The sequence below is a fragment of the Aethalodelphis obliquidens genome, unplaced genomic scaffold, assembly GCF_003676395.1.
Source record: "Aethalodelphis obliquidens isolate GAN/ISIS:26980383/991018 unplaced genomic scaffold, ASM367639v1 scaffold1, whole genome shotgun sequence".
Classification (NCBI taxonomy): Eukaryota; Metazoa; Chordata; class Mammalia; order Artiodactyla; family Delphinidae; genus Aethalodelphis; species Aethalodelphis obliquidens.
The window spans coordinates 35,550,199-35,570,786 of NW_020837945.1; the positions used below are offsets into that span (position 1 = coordinate 35,550,199).

Here is a 20,588-nt window from a genome sequence, read left to right on the forward strand (position 1 = left end):
GACTATTTGATTGTTCCAAAAGATTTCTCCATACACAGTTTTGTTTGTCTTGTTTTTGGATGTATCTCTAATGCATTTAGCATTTCAAGAAAACACTCATACATGAATAACTCTATAGTCCATAGTTACTCATTATGAGAAAAGCTAAATATCTGGAGTTTGACAGAGGAAATCAACCATTAATAGTATACTGCTTAAGAGATATCAACTTTATTTGTTGAATTTTGATCAAACATGATCTGAAAGTGACTATATGAGGTATAATTGTGGATCAATTCTTAATAAGTGTTTTGAATCACCAGTAGTCCATGTAATCTCATTCTTAGTTCACTCTTAATTATTCTTTGGTGATAAGTCCTTATGAAAGTCCCTTCTAAATAAACAAAATCAAATTCTGTAGGGCTGTATCTGGCCACAGAACAGAAATCTGACATTTCAGTGACAATACACATTTTGTTTGAAAATAAATAATTCAAATTCCCATGGTTATGGAAATAATTGGAAGAATTAAAGTTGCTCAATCTTTGTAATCCTAAGAAGCACATCCTGATATCCATCATATTCCGACATAGCTTTTGCTTTATGAAGCAACTAATATGAGAATTGATTAGTTCTTACTGTGAGGAGGATAGATAGCATTAGGCAAAGGAAGTTGCTCTAACAAAATAATTGCATAGTTTGTTGAAAAAAAACCTGAAAGATTAATGACTTTTTTAAAGCAGTAGAACTCTACTTTTATTTATGCTGCCAATAAAAGAACCATAAATCACAATGAACAGGGGTTTTGTAAAATGAGTCCTTGTTTAAATCAAAACATTATTTTTCTTTGTTGTTTTAACAGTGCTTTAATTGTAGGAACAAAGTAACATAACTCTACTGTAGATGGTCTTTATAACTCCTCTATTTACATTCTTTATTATTATTTTTAAAAATCCAGACAAAATTGTACTTTTTTTGGTAATAATCTCACCGATTTATTGGACCAAGGAGTAGTCATTAGCTACATCCATCATCTATTTAAGTAATCCTGTGTCTCTAGAAATGTTCTTTTAAAAATACATTTTAATATACCATAATAAATTTCCATTTCAATTTTAAATATCCCTAAATGCAAAGTTCAACTTGTTACTGTTTTAATTCTTTTTTTTTAAATAAATTTATTTATTTTGTTTATTTAATTTTGGCTGCATTGGGTCTTCATTGCTGCACACAGGCCTTCTCTAGTTGCGGTGAGCAGGGGATATACTTCTTTGTGGTGCACAGGCTTCTCATTGTGGTGGCTTCTCTTGTAGCAGAGCACGGGCTCTAGGCACATGGGTTTCAGTAGTTGTGGCTCGCAGGCTCAGTAGTTGTGGCTCATGGCTCTAGAGCGCAGTCTCAGTAGCTGTGGCACATGGGCTTAATTGCTCTGGGTCATGTGGGATCTTCCCAGACCAGGGCTTGAACCCGTGTCCCCTGCATTGGCAGGCAGATTCTTAACCACTGTGCCACCAGGGAAGCCCAATTCTTTTTTTATAATAAACTATTCTCTATTTGTTTTGCTTTTGTTTTTCTTATATTATGACTTTTGGTAATTTAATTTCAAGAACTCTTATTTTGAAAAGATAAGGTGCAGTTTAAAAGTAGACACAAAATGTAGTGGCTTTTCAGAAAGTAAATTTATTGCCATTATTTATAAGAAGTCTAGACTGGGGATTCTAGATTTGAGGCTCCTCGTCTGTGGTGCCTTTCCTCCATGTGGTCACACAGGGACCCAGGCTGACAAAGTCTTGGACTTTGTTAAGTTGTGGCTGTTGAGGTCACCAGAGTTATCTCCATCTTCATCTACTGGAAAGGGGAAAGAGCATAGAGAAGATCATATAGGAGGTCCTTAGAGACCAGGTCAGAAAGCAGGAAACATCATTTCCAATTAAGGTGACTATCCCTGATCTCAAGACAGCAGTGAGCAGTGGCTTGAAGAGAGATCTTAGTTCCCTGTCCAGGAATTGAACCTGGGAAGCCTGGATGAAAACCAGGAGGAATCCTAGCCACTAGACCAGCAAGTCTTAGAGGCTTGAAGCAAAGTTTCCCTGGCTCTTGCCAGGGAAAGAATGTTTCAAGGAGGCAAAAACTCCTAAACAGGTACAAAGTTTATTATTAGAGACACAACACAACATGTGAGAGAGCACACTAAACAGTTTGTTTATTTAAAACAGAAGCAAGGCAGAGATACACACCCAGAGAGAAAGGGTGTGAGCAGAGGTGATTAAATCATTTATATAGGGCAGTTCTTCCGGATCTTTGTTTACCTTTGGACAATTATCTTGTTTCTTTTTCCACACCTGCCCTGCCCTAGGACCCTCCCCAACATGGGCGAGCAACTTTTTTTTTTCCAAGACAGATTCCAGCCCAGCAGCCTATGAGAGGCTTAGCATCACCTATTATAGGGTGGTGCCCTCTCCTTTCTGACCCCCAAGGACCCTTTTTGCACATGTGTAGTCGGGGAGGTCTCCTTGACCTCAAGAATGAAAAATCTGTGATCTCTTTATCTTTTATCTGGCCCTAACTCAGTTTCCCTGGGTCTTTCCTGATTTTAACACTAAAATTCCCATGTCCTGGAAATCCCCTTAGTTATAAACATAAATGGTTACTCATCTGATCTCCGTTTACATTCCATTGCGGAAAACTTAACCACATGGCTACACCTAAAGGCAAGAAAACTCAGACACACCTAGGTCTGTGGTTAGCAGAGGGAAAAGGATTAGAGATTTGTTGGACTGCTGGCAATGTGATCCACCAAGGACTTTGTTTTATTAATCTTTAAGCCAAAGCCTCTAGTTTACTACTTGGCTTAGAGTAGGATGTAAATAAATGTGGATGAAATAAAATTAATGGTATAACTATTTTTTTAAAAACATCTTTATTGGAGTATAATTGCTTTACAATGGTGTGATAGTTTCTGCTGTATAACAAAGTGAATCAGCTATACATAAACATATATCCCCATATTTCCTGCCTCTTGCATCTCCCTCCCACCCTCCCTATCCCACCCCTCTAGGTGGACAAAAAGCACAGAGCTGATCTCCCTGTGCTATTTGGCTGCTTCCCACTAGCTATCTATTTTACAATTGGTAGTGTATATATGTCCATGCCACTCTCTCACTTCATCCCAGCTTACCCTTCCACATGTCCTCAAGTCCACAGACATGTCTGTGTCTTTATTCCTGTCCTGCCCCTAGGTTCTTCAGAACCATTTTTTTTTTAAATTCCATATATATGTGTTAGCATATGGTATTTGTTTTTCTCTTTCTGACTTACTTCACTCTGTATGACAGACTCTTGGTCCTTCCACCTCACTACAAATAACTCAATTTCGTTTCTTTTTATGGCTGAGTAATATGCCATTGTATATATGTGCCACATCTTCTTTATCCATTCATCTGTTGATGGACACTTATGTTGCTTCCATGTCCTGGCTATTGTAAATAGAGCTGCAATGAACATTGTGGTACATGACCCTTTGAATTACGGTTTTCTCAGGGTATACGATCAGTAGTGGGATTGCTGGGTCATATGGTAGTTCTATTTTTAGTTTTTTAAGGAACCTCCATACTGTTCCCCATAGTGGCTGTATCAATTTACATTCCCACCAACAGTGCAAGAGGGTTCCCTTTGCTCCACAATGGTGCAACTATTTTATTTCTCCTTTTAACTTAAAAAAAGGCAAGTCTGAAAAGCTACATGGCTTTTTTTTAATTATTAAAGTATAGTTGATTTACAACATCATATTAGTTTTAGGTGTCCAGCACAATGGTTCTGATATATATATATATATATATATATATCCTTTTTCAGATTCTTTTCTCTTGGAGGTTATTACAAAATATAAAATAGATAGCTAGTGGGAAGAAGCAGCATAGCACAGGGAGATCAGCTCAGGGTTTTGCAATGACCTAGAGGGGTGGGAAGGAGGCTCAAGAGGGAGGAGATATGGGGATATATGTATGCATATGGCTGATTCACTTTGTAGTATGACAGACACTAACACAGCATTGTGAAGCAATTATAACCCAATAAAGATGTATTTAAAAAGAAGACAAATATAAGACTTGGTACCATAAAACTCCTAGAAGCAAACATAGACAAAATATTTTCTGACATAAATTGTACAAATGTTTTCTTAGGTCAGTCTCTCAAGGCAAAAGAAATAAAAGCAAAAATAAACAAATGGGACCCAATCCAACTTACAAGCTTTTGCACAGCAAAGAAAACCATAAACAAAATGAAAAGACAACCAACAGAATGGGAGAAAATATTTGCAAATGATGCAATTGACAAGGAGTTAATTTCCAAAATATATAAACAGTTCACAGAGCTCAATATCAAAAGAACAGACAACCCAATCAAAAAATTGTCAGAAGAAGTAAATAGACATTTCTCCAAAAAAAGACAGAGATGGCCAACAGGCACATAAAAATATTCTCAGCATCACCTAATTATTAGAGAAATACAAATCAAAACTACAATGAGGTATCACCTCACACTGGTCAGACTGATCATCATCAAAAAGTCTACAAATAATAAATGCTGGAGGAGGCATGGAGAAAAGGGAACCCTTCTACGCTGTTGATGGCAATGTAAATTTGTGCAGCCGCTATGGAGGTTCCTTTAAAAACTAAAAATAGAGCGACCATATGATCCAGCAACCCCACTCCTGGGTATATATCTGGAAAAGATTAAAACTGTAATTTGAAAAGACACGTGCACCCCAGTGTTCATAGCCACACTATTTATAATAATCAAAACACGGAAGCAGCCTAAATGTCCATCAATAGATGAACAGATATGTATATGTGTGTGTGTGTGTGTGTGTGTGTGTGTGTGTATATATATATATATATATATATAATGGAATATTACTCAGCCATAAAAAAGAATGAAACAATGCCATTTGCAGCATCATGAATGGACCTAGAGATTATCATACTAAGTGAAATAAGTCAGACAAAGACAAACATTATCTGATATCACTTACATGTGGAATCTAAAAAAATGATACAACTGAACTTATTTACAAAACAGAAATAGACCCACAGACATAGAAAACAAACTCATAGTTACCTAAGGAGAAAATGGGGGAGGAATAAATAAGGAGTTTGGGATTAACAGATACAAGCTACTATATACAAAACAGGTAACCAACAAGGTCCTGCTGTATAGCACAGGGAACTATATTCAATATCTTGTAATAACCTGTAATGAAAAAGAATCTGAAAATGATATATATATGTAACTGAATCACTTTGCTGTACATCTGAAATTAATACATTGTAACTCAACTGTACTTCAATTAAAAAAATATTGAGTATAGTTTCTTGTGCTATACAGTAGGTCCTTGTTGGTTATCTGTTTTATATATGGTAGCTTTTATCTGTTAATCTAAACCACCTAATTTATCCCTCCCCCCCTTTCCCCTTTGGTAACCATAAGTTTATTTTCTAGATACATGGCTTTTTGTACAAAGGTCTGGTAAAAAAGCCTTTTTTCAAGAAAAAATATTTATCTAATATAATTACTTGATATTATTAATGAAGTCAGCTTTCTATTCTTATGCACATTCTTAGTCTCAATCAGCTAGCCTTGTTTTTAACAAAGTAAAAAAATGTCTTTTCCTTACATGGTCTATTCAAAATTATACTTAATCACCTTCTCCTTTTGTGACTTTGAAAACTCACCTAATTTTAGCTGAATGTGTGACACATAATTGGCAGGATGCTGCAGTAAAAAGAACAAGGAGGATTTAGGTCACCTAAGTGTTATCCCTTAGCAGGTAAATGGTTTTAAGCATGTCATTTAAACTGTCTGGACTTCAATTTCATTATCCCTCAGATTGAAATATTAATGTCTTTCCAATTTATATCAAAGGGTTATGTTTAAGGTAAAATTGGACAATGTAAACAGAGCACTTATGAATGGTAAAGTGTTATGAGAACATTTGCTCTCCTGAACCATGATGTCTACTTATGGGGCTGTGTAAAGCACCATGCTTGAATTTTAAAGCTATGATGGAATGCAAGTTTCAGACTTCCCTGTTTGTTAGCATTCCCTCCTCATTGTAGATGAAAATAAATAATGAATCCTTATGTTGCTGGAGACTTTGTTATTTCCTAAGAAGAACACCTCAGAATGGAGGGAATAATCTTTTCCAATCTTGGAAAAACATTACTTTTCTGCATACTGACAGAGAAAGTTATGTTGAGATATTTTAAAATTTGCCTCCAGACATAATACATGCTTAAACAATTATAAGATGGTGACCAATTGAGAAAAAATGCTCAAAGTGATAGATTTTTCTATGCAAGATAAAATTACCTAGCCTACAGAAAAAGTGTTAAGATAAATATATATATGGATATATAATTAATGATGATAATTTAAACCAAAGAATAGATTTTAGTCAATACATAAGGTAAGCATTTTTATGTCTTAGTTCCTTTACATTTGAATTAGACAGAAGCACTTTAAGAGTTCTTTGTCCTTTGTGATAATATAAAGGAAATTGAAGAAACAGATAGCATAAGGCTATTAGGAAAGGCGGGGGAAGACTTAGAGCACTGGTTTTTAAACTATGTCTCTTGAGCAATTCAGAATGCCTCAGCTGCCAGGCAGAGAATTAAAGGGGAAACAGAGCAGACAGGCTCAAGATCTGCCCTTCTATTTCAGCCACAGCAAAGTAGCTGCTTTTTTATTTTTTAACATCTTTATTGGAGTATAATTGCTTTACAATTGTGTGTTAGTTTCTGCTGTATAACAAAGTGAATCAACTATACATATACGTATATCCCCATATCCCCTCCCTCTTGCGTCTCCCTCCCACCCTCCCTATCCCACCCCTCTAGGTGGTCACAAAGCACTAAGCTGACCTCCCTGTGCTATGCCACTGATTCCCACTAGCTATCTATTTTACATTTCATAGTGTATGTATGTCCATGCCACTCTCTCACTTCGTCCCAGCTTATCCTTCCCACTCCCCACGTCCTCAAGTCCATTCTTTACATCTGCGTCTTTATTCCTGTCCTGCCCCTAGGTTCTTCAAAACGATTATTATTATTATTTTTAGATTCCATATATATGTGTTAGCATACAGTATTTATTTTTCTCTTTCTGACTTACTTCACTCTGTATGACAGTATCTAAGTCCATCCACCTCACTACAGATAACTCCATTTCTTTTTATGGCTGAGTAATATTCCACTTTATATATGTGCCATATCTTCTTTCTCCATTCATCTGTTGATGGATACTTAGGTTGCTTCCATGTCCTGGCTATTGCAAATAGAGCTGCAATGAACATTGTGGTACATGACTCTTTTTGAATTATGGTTTGCTCAGGGTATATGCCCAGTAGTGGGATTGCTGGGTCATATGGTAGTTCTATTTGTAGTTTTTATTTTTATTTTTATTTTTTTGTGGTACGCGGACCTCTTACTGTTGTGACCTCTCCCATTGCAGAGCACAGGCTCCGGACATGCAGACTCAGTGGCCATGGCTCATGGGCCCAGCCACTCCATGGCATGTGGGATCTTCCTGGACTGGGCCACGAACCCGTGTCCCCTGCATTGGTAGGCGGACTTCAACCACTGTGTCACTAGGGAAGCCCTATTATTAGTTTTTTAAGGAACCTCCATACTGTTCTCCATAGTGGCTGTATCAATTCATATTCCCACCAACAGTGCAAGAGGGTTCACATGCACGACACACTCTCTAGCATTTATTGTTTGTAGATTTTTTGAGGATGGCCATTCTGACAGGTGTGAGGTGACACCTCACTGTAGTTTTGATTTTCATTCTCTATTGATTAGTGATGTTGAGCATTCTTTCATGTATTTGTTGGCAATCTGTATACCTTCTTTGGAGAAATGTCTATTTAGGTCTTCTGGTCATTTTTGGATTTTGGTTTTTGCTTATTTGATATTGAACTGCATGAGCTGCTTGTATATTTTGGAGATTAATCCTTTGTCAATGAATCACTTGGAAATATTTTCTCCCATTCTAAGGGTTCTCTTTTTGTATTGTTTATGGTTTCCTTTGGTGTGCAAAAGCTTTTAAGTTGCATGAGGTCCCACTTGTTTATTTTGTTTTTATTTCCATTTCTCTAGGAGGTGGGTCAAAAAGGATCTTGCAGTGATTTATGACATAGAGTGCTCTGCCTATGTTTTCCTCTAAGAGTTTGATAGTGTCTGACCTTACATTTAGGTCTTTAATCCATTTTGGGTTTATTTTTGTGTATGGTGTTAAGGAGTGTTCTAATTTCATTATTTTAAATGTAGCTGTCCAGTTTTCCCAGCACCACTTATTGCAGAGGCTGTCTTTTCGCCACTGTATATTCTTGCCTCCTTTATCAAAGATAAGGTGACCATATGTGCGTGGGTTTATCTCTGGGCTTTCTATCCTGTTCCATTGATCTATATTTCTGTTTTTTTCCAGTACCATACTGTCTTGATTACTGCAGCTTTGTAGTATAGTCTGAAGTTTGGGAGAATGATTCTTCCATCTCTGTTTTTCTTTCTCAAGATTGCTTTGGCTATTCAGGGTCTTTTGTGTTTCCATACAAATTGTGCAATTTTTTGTTCTAGTTCTGTGAAAAATGCCATTGGTAGTTTGCTAAGGATTGCATTTAATCTGTAGATTGCTTTGGGTGGTAGAGTCATTTTCACAATGTTGATTCTTCCAATAGAAGAACATCACATATCTCTCCATTTGTTTGTATCAGCCTTAATTTCTTTCATCAGTGTCTTATAGTTTTCTGCATACAGGTCTTTTGTCTCCTTAGGTAGTTTTATTCCTAGGTATTTTATTCTTTTTGTTGCAATGGTAAATGGGAGTGTTTCCTTAATTTCTCTTTCAGATTTTTCATCATCACTGTAAAGGAATGCAAGAAATTTCTGTGCATTAAATTCGTATCCTTCTAGTTTATGAAATTCATTGATTAGCTCTAGTAGTTTTCTGATAGCATCTTTAGCATTCTCTATGTACAGAATCATGTCATCTGCAAAGAGTGACAGTTTTGCTTCTTCTTTTCCGATTTGGATTGCTTTTATTTCTTTTTCGTCTCTGATTGCTGTGGCTAAAACTTCCAACATTATGTTGAATAATATTGGTGAGAGTGGGCAACCTTGTCTTCTTCATGATCTTAGTGGAAATGGTTTCAGTTTTTCACCATTGGGAATGATGCTGGCTGTGTGTTTGTCATATATGGCCTTTATTATGTTGAGGTAAGTTCCCTCTATGACTACTTTCTGGAGAGTTTTTATCGTAAATCAGTGTTGACTTTTGTCAAAAGCTTTTTCTGCATCTATTGAGATGATCACATGGTTTTTATCCTTCAGTTTGTTAATATGGTGTATCACAGTGATTTATTTGCATATATTGAAGAACCCTTGCATTCCTGGGATAAACCCCACTTGATCATGGTGTATGATCCTTTTAATGTGCTGTTGAATTCTGTTAAATAGTATTTGGTTGAGAATTTTTACATCTATGTTCATCAGTGATATTGGCCTGTAGTTTTCTTTTTTGGTTGCATCTTTCTCTGGTTTTGCTATCAGGGTGATAGTGGCCTTGTAGAGTGAGTTTTGGAGTGTTCCTCCCTCTGCTATATTTTGCAGGAGTTTGAGAAGTATAGTTGTTAACTCTGCTCTATATGTTTAATAAAATTAGCCTGTGAAGCCATCTGGTCCTGGGCTTTTTGTTGTTGGAAGAATTTTAATCACAATTTTAATTTCAGTGCCTGTGATTGGTCTATTTATATTTTCTATTTCTTCCTTGTTGTTTAGCCTCCATGTGTTTTTATTTTTTACAGGTTTTTTCCTGTAATTGATATCTAGTCTCATAGCATTGTGGTTGCAAAAGATATTTGTTATGATTTCAATTTTCTTAAATTTATCAAGGCTTTCTTTGTGAACCAAGATATGATCTCTCCTGTAGAATGTTCCATAAGCACTTGAGAAGAAAGTGTATTCTGTTGTTTTTGGATGGAATATCCTATAAATATTAATTAAGTCCATCTTGTATAATGTATCATTTAAAGCTTGTGTTTCCTTATTTATTTTCTTTTTGGATGATCTGTCTATTGGTGAAAGTGAGGTGTTGGAGTCCCCTACTATGATTGTGTTACTGTCAATTTCCCCTTTTATGGCTGTTGGCATTTGCCTTATGTATTGTGGTGGTCCTATGTTGGGTGCATAAATATTTACAATTGTTATATCTTCTTCTTGGCTTGATCCCTTGATCATTATGTAATGTCCTTCTTTGTCTCTTGTAATAGTCTTTATTTTATTTATTTATCTATTTATTTTTTCCTGTATTTATGTTTATTAAAAACTGCCACAAACAAACAAATCCTGTACAAAAAGCATCCAGGGCATCGATCACTTTAAAATCATAATCTTGAGAGACACAATTTGCTTAGGACTCCACCGTCTTCTAACTTAGCCATGTAGTCTTCCTCTGCCACGTCTTCTTCTTCTTCGTTACTTTGAAATAGTAGTCTTGAGAGATATTATCGCCTAGGACTCCCTTTTCCTCTGCCTCAGCCACGTCCTCTTCCTCATCCTTGGCCTCTTCCTGTAACAGCTTCCCTTTTCTTAGATTTCACCTTTGGTTCAACATCCATGACAAGTGTATCTAGAGGTAACCTGTCTGGCAGAATAAAATATCAAATGTTATTTCCTCGAATACTCAGTGTTTCCAGCTGTACAGGCTTTTTGTTCTTCAGGGTCATTTTCACAGCTTTAAGATGTATATTCATGGGCTTCCCTGGTGGTGCAGTGTTTGAGAGTCTGCCTGCTGATGCAGGGGACACGGTTTCGTGCCCGGGTCTGGGAAGATCCCACATGCCGCAGAGCGGCTGGGCCCATGAGCCATGGCTGCTGAGTCTGTGCCCTGCAATGGGAGAGGCCACAACAGTGAGAGGCCTGCGTACCGCAAAAAAAAAAAAAAAAAAAAAAAGATGTGTATTCATGCTGACATCTACATCTGTGATTGTTCCATGGACCTGTGTTCCATTCTTTAATTCAGTGGTTACAGTTACGTGACTCAATTTCATCAAAATTCTCACGAGCTTCATCCTAGCGGTGCCATCACCCTTTCGGTCCAATAGTACGCAAAACCCAACAACAGAGCGCCGACTGGCTATGAATATCAATAGTCTTTATTTTAAAGTCTATTTTTTTCTGATATGAGAATTGCTACTCCAGCTTTCTTTTGATTTCCATTTGCATGGAATATATTTTTCCATCCCCTCACTTTCAGTCTGTATGTGTCCATAGGTCTGAAGTGGGTCTCTTGAAGATAGCATATATATGGGTCTTGTTTTTCTGTCCATTCAGCCAGTGTATGTCTTTTGGTTGGAGTATTTAATCCATTTACATTTAAGGTAATTATCGATATGTATATGTTCCTATTAATGTTTTCTTAATTGTTTTGGGTTCGTTATTGTAGGTCTTTTCCTTGTCTTGTCGAAATGTATATGTTCCTATTAATGTTTTCTTAATTGTTTTGGGTTTGTTATTGTAGGTCTTTTCCTTGTCTTGTGTTCCTGCCTAGAGAAGTTCCTTTAGCATTTGTTGTAAAACTGGTTTTGTGGTTCTGACTTCTCTTAGCTTTTGCTTCTCTGTAAAGGTTTTAATCTCTCTATCGAATCTGAATTAATTTCTTGCTGGGTAGAGTAATCTTGGTTTGTAGGTTTTTCCCTTTCATCACTTTAAATATGACCTGTCACACCCTACTTGCTTGCAGTTTCTGCTGAAAAATCAGCTGTTAAACTGATAGGGATTCCTTGTATGTTATTTGTTGCTTTTCCCTTACTGCTTTTAATATTTTTTCTTTGTAGTTAATTTTTGAAATTTCGATCAGTATGTGTCTTCCCATGTTTCTCCTTGCATTTATCCTTTATGGGACTCTCTGTGCTTCCTGGACTTGATAGACTATTTCCTTTCCCATGTTAGGGAAGTTTTCAACTGTAGTCTCTTCACATATTTTCTCAGTCCCTTTCTTTTTCTCTTCCTCTTCTGGGACCCTTATAATTTGAATGTTTGTGTATTTAATGTTGTCCCTGAGGTCTCTGAGGCAGTCCTAAATTCTTTTCATTCTTTTTTCTTTATTATGCTCTGTTGTAGTTATTTCTGCTATTTTATCTTCCAGGTCACTTACTGTTCTTCTGCCTCAGTTATTCTGCTATTGAATCCTTCAAAGAGTTTTAATTTCATTTATATTGTGTTATTCATCATTGTTTGCTCTTTAGTTCTTCTAGGTCCTTGTTAAACGTTTCTTGTATTTTCTCCATTCTCTTTCCAAGATTTTGGATCATCTTTACAGTTATTACTCTGAATTCTTTTTCAGGTAGACTGCCTATTTCCTCTTCATTTGTTTGGTCTGGTGGGATTTTTACCTTGTTCCTTCATCTGCTGCTTATTTCTCTGTATTCTCATTTTGCTTAACTTACTGTGTTTGGGGTCTCCTTTTTCAGGCTTCAGGTTCATAGTTCCCATTGTTTTTGGTGTCTGACCCCTTTGGGCAACGTTGGTTCAGTGGGTTGTGTATGCTTCCTGGTGGAGAGTTCTGTTGCTGTGTTATGGTGAATGAGGATATATCTTGTCTTTCTCGTGGGTAGGCCCGCGTCTGGTGGTGTGTTTTGGTGTTTCTGTGAACTTATTATGATTTTAGGCAACCTCTCTGGTAATGGGTGGGGTTGTGTTCCTGTCTTGCTAGTTGCTTGGCATGGGGTGTCCAGCACTGGAGCTTTCTTGTCCTTTAGTGGAGCTGGGTCTTAGCTTTGAGACAGAGATCTCTGGGAGAGCTCTTGCTGATTGATATTACATAGGGCTAGGAGGTCTCTGGTGGGCCAGTGTACTGAAATCGGCTCTCCCATCTCAGAGGCTTAGGCCTGACCTCTGGCTGGAGCACCATAACCCTGTCAGCCACATGGCTCAGAAGAAAAGTGAGAAAAAGAAAAAAGAAATAAAGAAAAAATAAAATAAAGTTATTAAAATATTTTTTTAATTATTAAAGTAAAAAAATTAAAAAAAAGTATTAAAAAAAATAGAAAGAAAGAAGAGAGCAACCAAATCAATAAACAAATCTACCAATGATAATAAGCTCTAAATACTACCTACGATAAACATAAAATCAGAAACTATTTAGATGCAGAAAGCAAACCCCAAGTCTACAGTTGCTCCCAAAGTCCACCACCTCATTTTGGGAAGATTTGTTGTCTATTCAGGTTTACCTCAGATGCAGGGTACATGAAGTTGATTGTGGAGATTTAATCTGCTTGTCTTGAGGCTGCATGGAGAAATTTCCCTTTCTCTTCTTTGTTCACACAGCTGCTGGGGTTCAGCTTTGGATTTGGCCCCGCCTCTGCATGTAGTTCACCCTCTGGCATCTGTTCTTCACCCAGACAGGAGGAGGTTAAAGGAGTGGCTGATTAGGTGGCTCTGGTTCACTCAGGCTGGGGGGAGGGAGGGGTATGGAATTGTGGGACGAGCCTGTGGCAGCAGAGGCCAGTATGACGTTGCAACAGCCTGAGATGTGCCATGTGTTCTCCTTGGGAAGTTGTTCCTAAATCATGGGACCCTGGCTGTGACAGACTGCACAGGCTCCTGGGAGGGGAGGTGTGGATAGTGACCTATGCTTGTACAGAGGATTCTTGTTGGATGCAGCAGCAGTGTTTGCATTTCATGCCTGTCTCTGGTGCCTGCGCTGATAGTGGTGGCTCACATCTGTCTGTGAAGCTCCTTTAGGAGGTGCTCTGAATCCCCTCTCCTCATGCACCCTGAAACAATGGTCTCTTGACTCTTAGGCAGTTCCAGACTTTTTCCCAGACTCCCTCCCAGCTAGCTAGGGCACACTAGCCCTCTTCAGGCTCTGTTCACGCATCCAACCCCAGTCCTTTTCTGGGTATCTGACCTCCAAAGCCCGAGTCTCAGCTCCCAGCCCCTGCCTGCCCCAGCCGGTGTGTAGAGAAGTGTCTCAGGCTGGTGAGTGCTGGACAGCACTGATCCTCTGTGCTGGAATCTCTCCTCTTTTCCTTCTGCACCCCTGTTGTTGTGCTCTATTCTGTGGCTCGGAACCTTCCGCCGTCCCGACCACACCCTGTCTCCACCAGTGAAGGGGCTTCCTACTGTGTGCAAACTTTTCCTCCTTCACAGCTCCCTCCCAGAGGTGAGGTCCCATCTCTATTCTTTTGTCTCTGTTTTTTCTTTTGCCCTACCCAGGTACGTGAGGAGTTTCTTGCCTTTTGGGAAGTCTGAGGTCTTCTGCCAGCATTCAGTAGGTGTTCTGTAGGAGTTGTTCCACATGTACATGTATTTCTGATGTATTGTGGGGAGGAAGGTGATCTCTACATCTTACTCCTCCACCATCTTGAAGGTGCCTCCCAACAGTGTTGCTTTTATCTGATGGAGGTATCCTAAGAAGAAAGAGATTCCACTCATTAAATGAAAAGCATTGATTAAAATATATATTTTTTTAATTTTACTTATTATGAGTCTATTCTATATGTTGCAGAAATTAGACCAAGTACCAAGCAAGTATCCTAGAGAGTGGGAAAAGGCATACTGAACTGATGTAGATGATATTATGCTTTCATATTTACCTATAATAAACAAGTGTCTAGGAAATATTCTGAAGTGAAAAAAACACAATGTAAATAAAATGCCAACTGTTGGTAATAAAGGTCACAGTGTTGAATATATAATTAGTGGAAGCTGACTCAGGATAAGAGGAGAGCCCTGAAGAAATACATGAAATGAGATGATGTCCTTGTTCATACTTACCATGTGACTTACCGTGGTTACCACCACCTAGAGATGAAGCATCTGCCTGTTAAAGGTGTTAGATGGTTGGATGTATCACTGAAAAGAGTAAAAAATTAAAGAGCTAATATAGCAGGATAAATTTTTGAGTTAATAATATCAGTAATTAACATTGATAGAGTACTTCCTATGATCCAGACACCTTAAAAATGTACATTCAGTATCTCATGCATATATATCAAAATTATTATTCCCATATATCAGAAAGGAGAGTACATTTTAGAGTGTGGGTTACTTTCCAAGGTCACACAAATGGTAAGCTGTAAAGTAAGAATTTGGACCAGTTGGGCCGAAGTTCATAACTTTAATACTCTACTTCCATTTAACATGAGCAATATCAATGTATTCTTCCAAAATAAAAGTATTGTTTTTTATTTGATCTCAGACTTGACATTTAATGTTCCTTTATAGTTTTAAAAAATTAAAATGGACAAAATTTGTCTTTTTTTTTTCTTTTTTTTTTTTTACGGTGTGCGGGCCTCTCACTGCTGTGGCCTCTCCCGTTGCAGACCACAGGCTCCGGATGCGCAGGCTCAGCAGCCATGGCTCACGGGCCCAGCCATTCCGCGGCATGTGGGATCTTCCCAGACCGGGGTACAAGCCCATGTCCCCTGCATCGGAAAGCGGACTCTCAACCACTGCGCCACCAGGGAAGCCCCAAATTTGTCATTTTTGATCAATTTTTAGTTGAACATTTGAAGGCAGCCCAAGCTCAGTGTTTACTTTCAGGCAGGCCTGGTTGGAATCCCAAATCCATCTTTTACTCCATTCTTACATGTAATACAAGGACAAGAGAACCTACTACATAGGGTGAATTTAAGGGGTAGATGATGTCCTATATAAAAGTGCCTAGTTGAGGGCCTGATCTCTTTGTAATTGTTTGCTCCCTATGATTTCTATTTCATATTCACAGTGTCCTTTGTCATTTATATATATATCGATGTATATACACAAAAGGCTTATGGAAGTCATATAGAGCTATTGTTTGTTCTTATGTTCTTAAAATACTGAACAATTCAGACTAAGGTTACTTCCAATTGTCTCCTAATGGATAAGATTTTCATATCAGTTGGATGAATGCCATAGATTCTTTTTCTGTGGTCTGATACTATTTTAAAATATTAATATTTCCGTTTGCCTCAGAAATGTTCTGATTACAGACCCTTTTCCCATTTAGGAAGATGAGAGGAAAAAGTGTCCCATGCTCACTGCTCTCTGTTGTCACATCATACTTTGCAGAGAAAAATAAAAGGTAATGCTGGATTTTGACTTTCAAAAGGTCTAAACAAAAGGCAAGCTTTTGCTTCCACAGATGAGATCAGATTCTATAAGGTGAAAGCAGAGGGCAAGAATCAGACAGAATTAGATGCTGATGAAGGTCCCCTAGGAGAAGTTCTGGAAATGTTTTTCTCACTCACAGTGAGGTCAAAAAACCCAAACGAAGGAGGAAATCCTCAATTAAATTTTGGAATCCGGACAGAGGAATCCTGAGCATTGCTTATGGACTGATTGAAAGACATTACAATTTTAAATCTATATTGCAGAAAAACATTAAAAATGTACTTGTGCAATGAGATTTGTTTCCTTAACTGATAAGGGCTAAGCACATTGATAACAACTTTGGAAGCTGGATAGTGCATAACCACAGTTCACAAAATTGAAACATGTTCTTGACTGAATATTATTTCAGAGAAAATAATCACTTTTTACTTTCTTTTTAGTAAAACATATAACATTCTCAATTCTCAAATTGATGAGCCAATAATAGCATAAAGAAATGATAGCCAATTCTGTGAGTGTGTGTGTGTATATGTATACATATATTATGGATATATAATCATCTATCAGTCTAGATTAGCCACTTCAACCACTAAGACCATACCCTCAAAAATCAGAATAGCATATTTATCTTATTTTATTGATTCTATTTTTTAAAGTAACCTAACAATAGTAATAGTCAGCCTATATGTTATAACATATCTATATAGATAACATAACTATGTATATCTATATCTATCTACCAATCTCTCTATATATCTATCTTGTATATCTTATATATAGGTCCCAGACTCCATCCACTGTTTTAGGGCATCTGGAAGATTGTGTAGGAACTTTTATATTCTAGAAGACAGTCTTGCATCTTTTACACCACATTTCATTGTGTGTGTGTTTGTGTGCATGTGTGTGTTTATACACATATACACTATGTAGAAAGATAGATAGATAGATAGATAGAGACAGATATACATCACATATAAGTATATAACTGATGTGACTATCATTATAGTTAGGCAATGACAAAAACAGCCATAAAGTCTGTGTTTAAAAATATAAAAATGCTATTTAATTTAGGCAAAATTTGTTGGTATTTCTAAAGTGTCCCATTTAAACTCTTTTTTTTTATCAGATGGTTAAGATATTCATTCATCTGACAATCTAAGGAATATCTATTGCATAAAAGTGCACTGTGCTAGGCAAAGGTATATACAGAGGAAGAATATAAAATACTTTCACTCATGAGAAAAAAAATCCACAAATATAATCCATCCCACATAAAGTACTAGGAAGAAAAGCAAACTTTGTGTCAAGGACTTGGATTTTGTTTGGATGCAGACACTATCCAGCAGTGTGACACTGAGTTACTGACCTTATAGTTCACACATTCTTCACTGGAACAATGGTAAATTATTCTAGATATCATATATCTGGAAAATACTTTCTATTTGTAAAGTTCTTTAATTTTATCTATGAATGAAGGTATACAAAGTTGTCTCTGCTTAAATAATAATTTTTTAAAAAGTTTGATTATTCTCATTAAGATTGTGTTTTGCCACTAAATCAAACATCTAGATTAATAAAAAGTAAGGGCTTTCCAATTGTCCAAGTCAAATATATATTTTTAACTGAGATATAAAACATAAAAAAAAAGTTCCACTTCTATTTCATAATCTAATCAGTGATTTTAAAAGACCTAAAACAGTAGGAAAAGTAAAATTTTAAAGAGATAAGAAATATCATTGGGACTGCATATTTTTACAATTCTAACATGAGAAAAAACTTTAAACACAAACAAATCTTTGCATAATATTTATAACTCAAATAATTTAAGTATATTCATAATTTATTCCAAATTATCAGGCAGGAATATGGGATTTAAAATTAGTCCTACGTCAGTTGCTTACTAGTCAAATTAATTTGGGCAGGCCTGAATTTCCTCATCTGCTTGGGTTTTAACATATAATCTTTTGGGTTCTTAAAATTAATGACTTGTGGTATGACATATGTGGTCCATTTGAAGACCTCTCATATTAACATTTCTGAATTCCCCTCGCTCTTGTCCAGAGGCAGCCATTTTATAATTGCTGTTGCTTGTAATTGCATAAACTAGGGTACTTTTCCCAAATGGATAAATGCACACTCTTATAGTTTCAGTCAACTCATAATTTAAGCATGATTTGAAGAAGTATCATGAAGCCTGACTGTTGTTTGAATACATCTTACAAAAATTTCTGGCCTGATAAAGTATGATCTCCCAAAATTTGCAGAATAAGAGTTACAGCTTGGAAAAAAATTCCTGTTGACAATAGTGAAAAACTTTGTATGAAATCCGTATCTTGATGCACAGAGAATATCTTCTGAAGAAATATAAATTTGATTACTCTAAGTAGAAAAGTATTTGGAAGGCTAAGATTCAAAACATATTTTAGGGGTACCCTATCCAGCTTATTTGATATCTATCTATATTAATTATGTTTATTTACATCTATGTCTAAATTTATGTAAATAAAACTAAAATGGCTCTCTTGACAATAAAAAATATTATAAATACTTATAATTACATTCTAATGAAAACATTATATTGTTTTAATTATATATTTTTTCTTTTTTAGTAGTATATATAATAATGGTATATTTTACAATTGATAACATTTTTGATTTCATTAAATACAATTGAATTATTTTATAAATTAAGGCAATATATGGAAAAAGCCTAGGAATTATTTATAACAGTATTTTGCTTCAGTAACTTTCAGAAAGAAAAATAATAAGCTATATAATTTTAAGTATGAAGAGGAAGCAGGGTATTTGTGTGAACAAGGTATGTGGGGAGTAGTTGAATGTTATTACATCCAAAAAAATGATAAAATAATTTATGGGACCAAAATTTTTAAAAATTTGGCTGCACCAACAGGTAGGGAATAAATAGATGTGTTATTCATGGGAATTTCTAAATTTATTATCTCATAAATATAAAAGATATCTCATGTTTCATTCCTTATATTTATTTTTTAAATATACAGAATAATATTAGATTACCACAAGGAGATTGGAGAGATATATAACAAAAATTAAATATAACCTCAATGCTCTCATATACAGGATTATTAACTTACGAAGGACATATTAACATTTGTCATGTATTATAGGAGCTAGAGTTTTGGCAACAAACAAAATGGAAAATGTTTGTTATTATGAAGCATGTATTCTAAAAGGGTCAAAAAACAAATAAGTAAATGTAAGGTGTATATTAGACAATGATAAGAGCTCTTGTGAAAAAGAAAAAAGAGTAAGGGGAAAGATAACTCTTTGGGAGTTATTGTTTTATGGAAAAGTGCTAATGGAACATTCTCTGGGATAGATCATATCTTGGGTCACAAATCAAGCCATGGTAAATTTAAGAAAATTGAAATAGTATCAAGTGTCTAATCTTACCACAATGATATGAGATTAGATATCAATTACAGGAAAAAAAATCTGTAAAAAATACAAACACATGGATGCTAAACAATACACTATTAAATAACCAAGAGATCACTGAAGAAATCAAAGAGGAAATCAAAAAATACCTAGAAACAAATTACAATGAAAACACAATGACCCAAAACTTATGGGATGCAGCAAAAGCAGTTCTAGGAGGAAAGTTTATAGCAATACAATCCTACCTCAAGAAACAAGAAACATCTCAAATAAACAACCATACCTTAAACCTAAAGCAATTAGAGAAAGAAGAACAAAAACTCCAAACTTAGCAGAAGGAAAGAAATAATAAAGATCAGATCAGAAATAAATGAAAAAGAAATGAAGGAAACAATAGCAAAGATTAATAAAACTAAAAGCTGGTTCTTTGAGAAGATAAACAAAATTGACAAACCATTAGCCAGACTCATCAAGAAAAAAAGTGAGAAGACACAAATCAATAGAATTAGAAATGGAAAAGGAGAAGTAACAATTGATACTGCAGAAATACAAAGGATCATGAGAGATTACTGCAAGCAACTGTATTCCAATAAAATGGACAACCTGAAAGAAATGGACAAATTCTTAGAAAAGCACCACCTTCTGAGACTGGACCAGGAAGAAATAGAAAATGTAAACAGACCAATCACAAGCAGTGATATTGAAACTGTGATTAAAAATCTTCTAACAAACAAAAGCCCAGAACCAGATGGCTTCACAGGCAAATTCTATCAAACATTTAGAGAAGAGCTAACACAAAACCTTCTCAAACTCTTCCAAAATATAGCAGAGAGAGGAAAACTCCCAAACTCACTCTACGAGGCCACCATCACCCTGATACCAAAATCAGACAAAGATGCCACAAAAAAAGAAAATGACCATCCAATATCACTGATGAACATAAATGCAAAACTCCTCAACAAAATACTAGCAAACAGAATCCAACAGCACATTTAAAAGATCATACACCATGATCAAGTGGGGTTTATCCCAGGA

General features: G+C 36.1%; 1 pseudogene; it reads right to left on the bottom strand.

Annotated features, from left to right (window-relative positions):
- Window positions 1-10,487: 10,487 nt before the first annotated feature.
- On the bottom strand, window positions 10,488-11,128 carry LOC113625316 (small nuclear ribonucleoprotein Sm D1 pseudogene; annotated as a pseudogene).
- Between the last annotated feature and the right edge of the window lie 9,460 nt (window positions 11,129-20,588).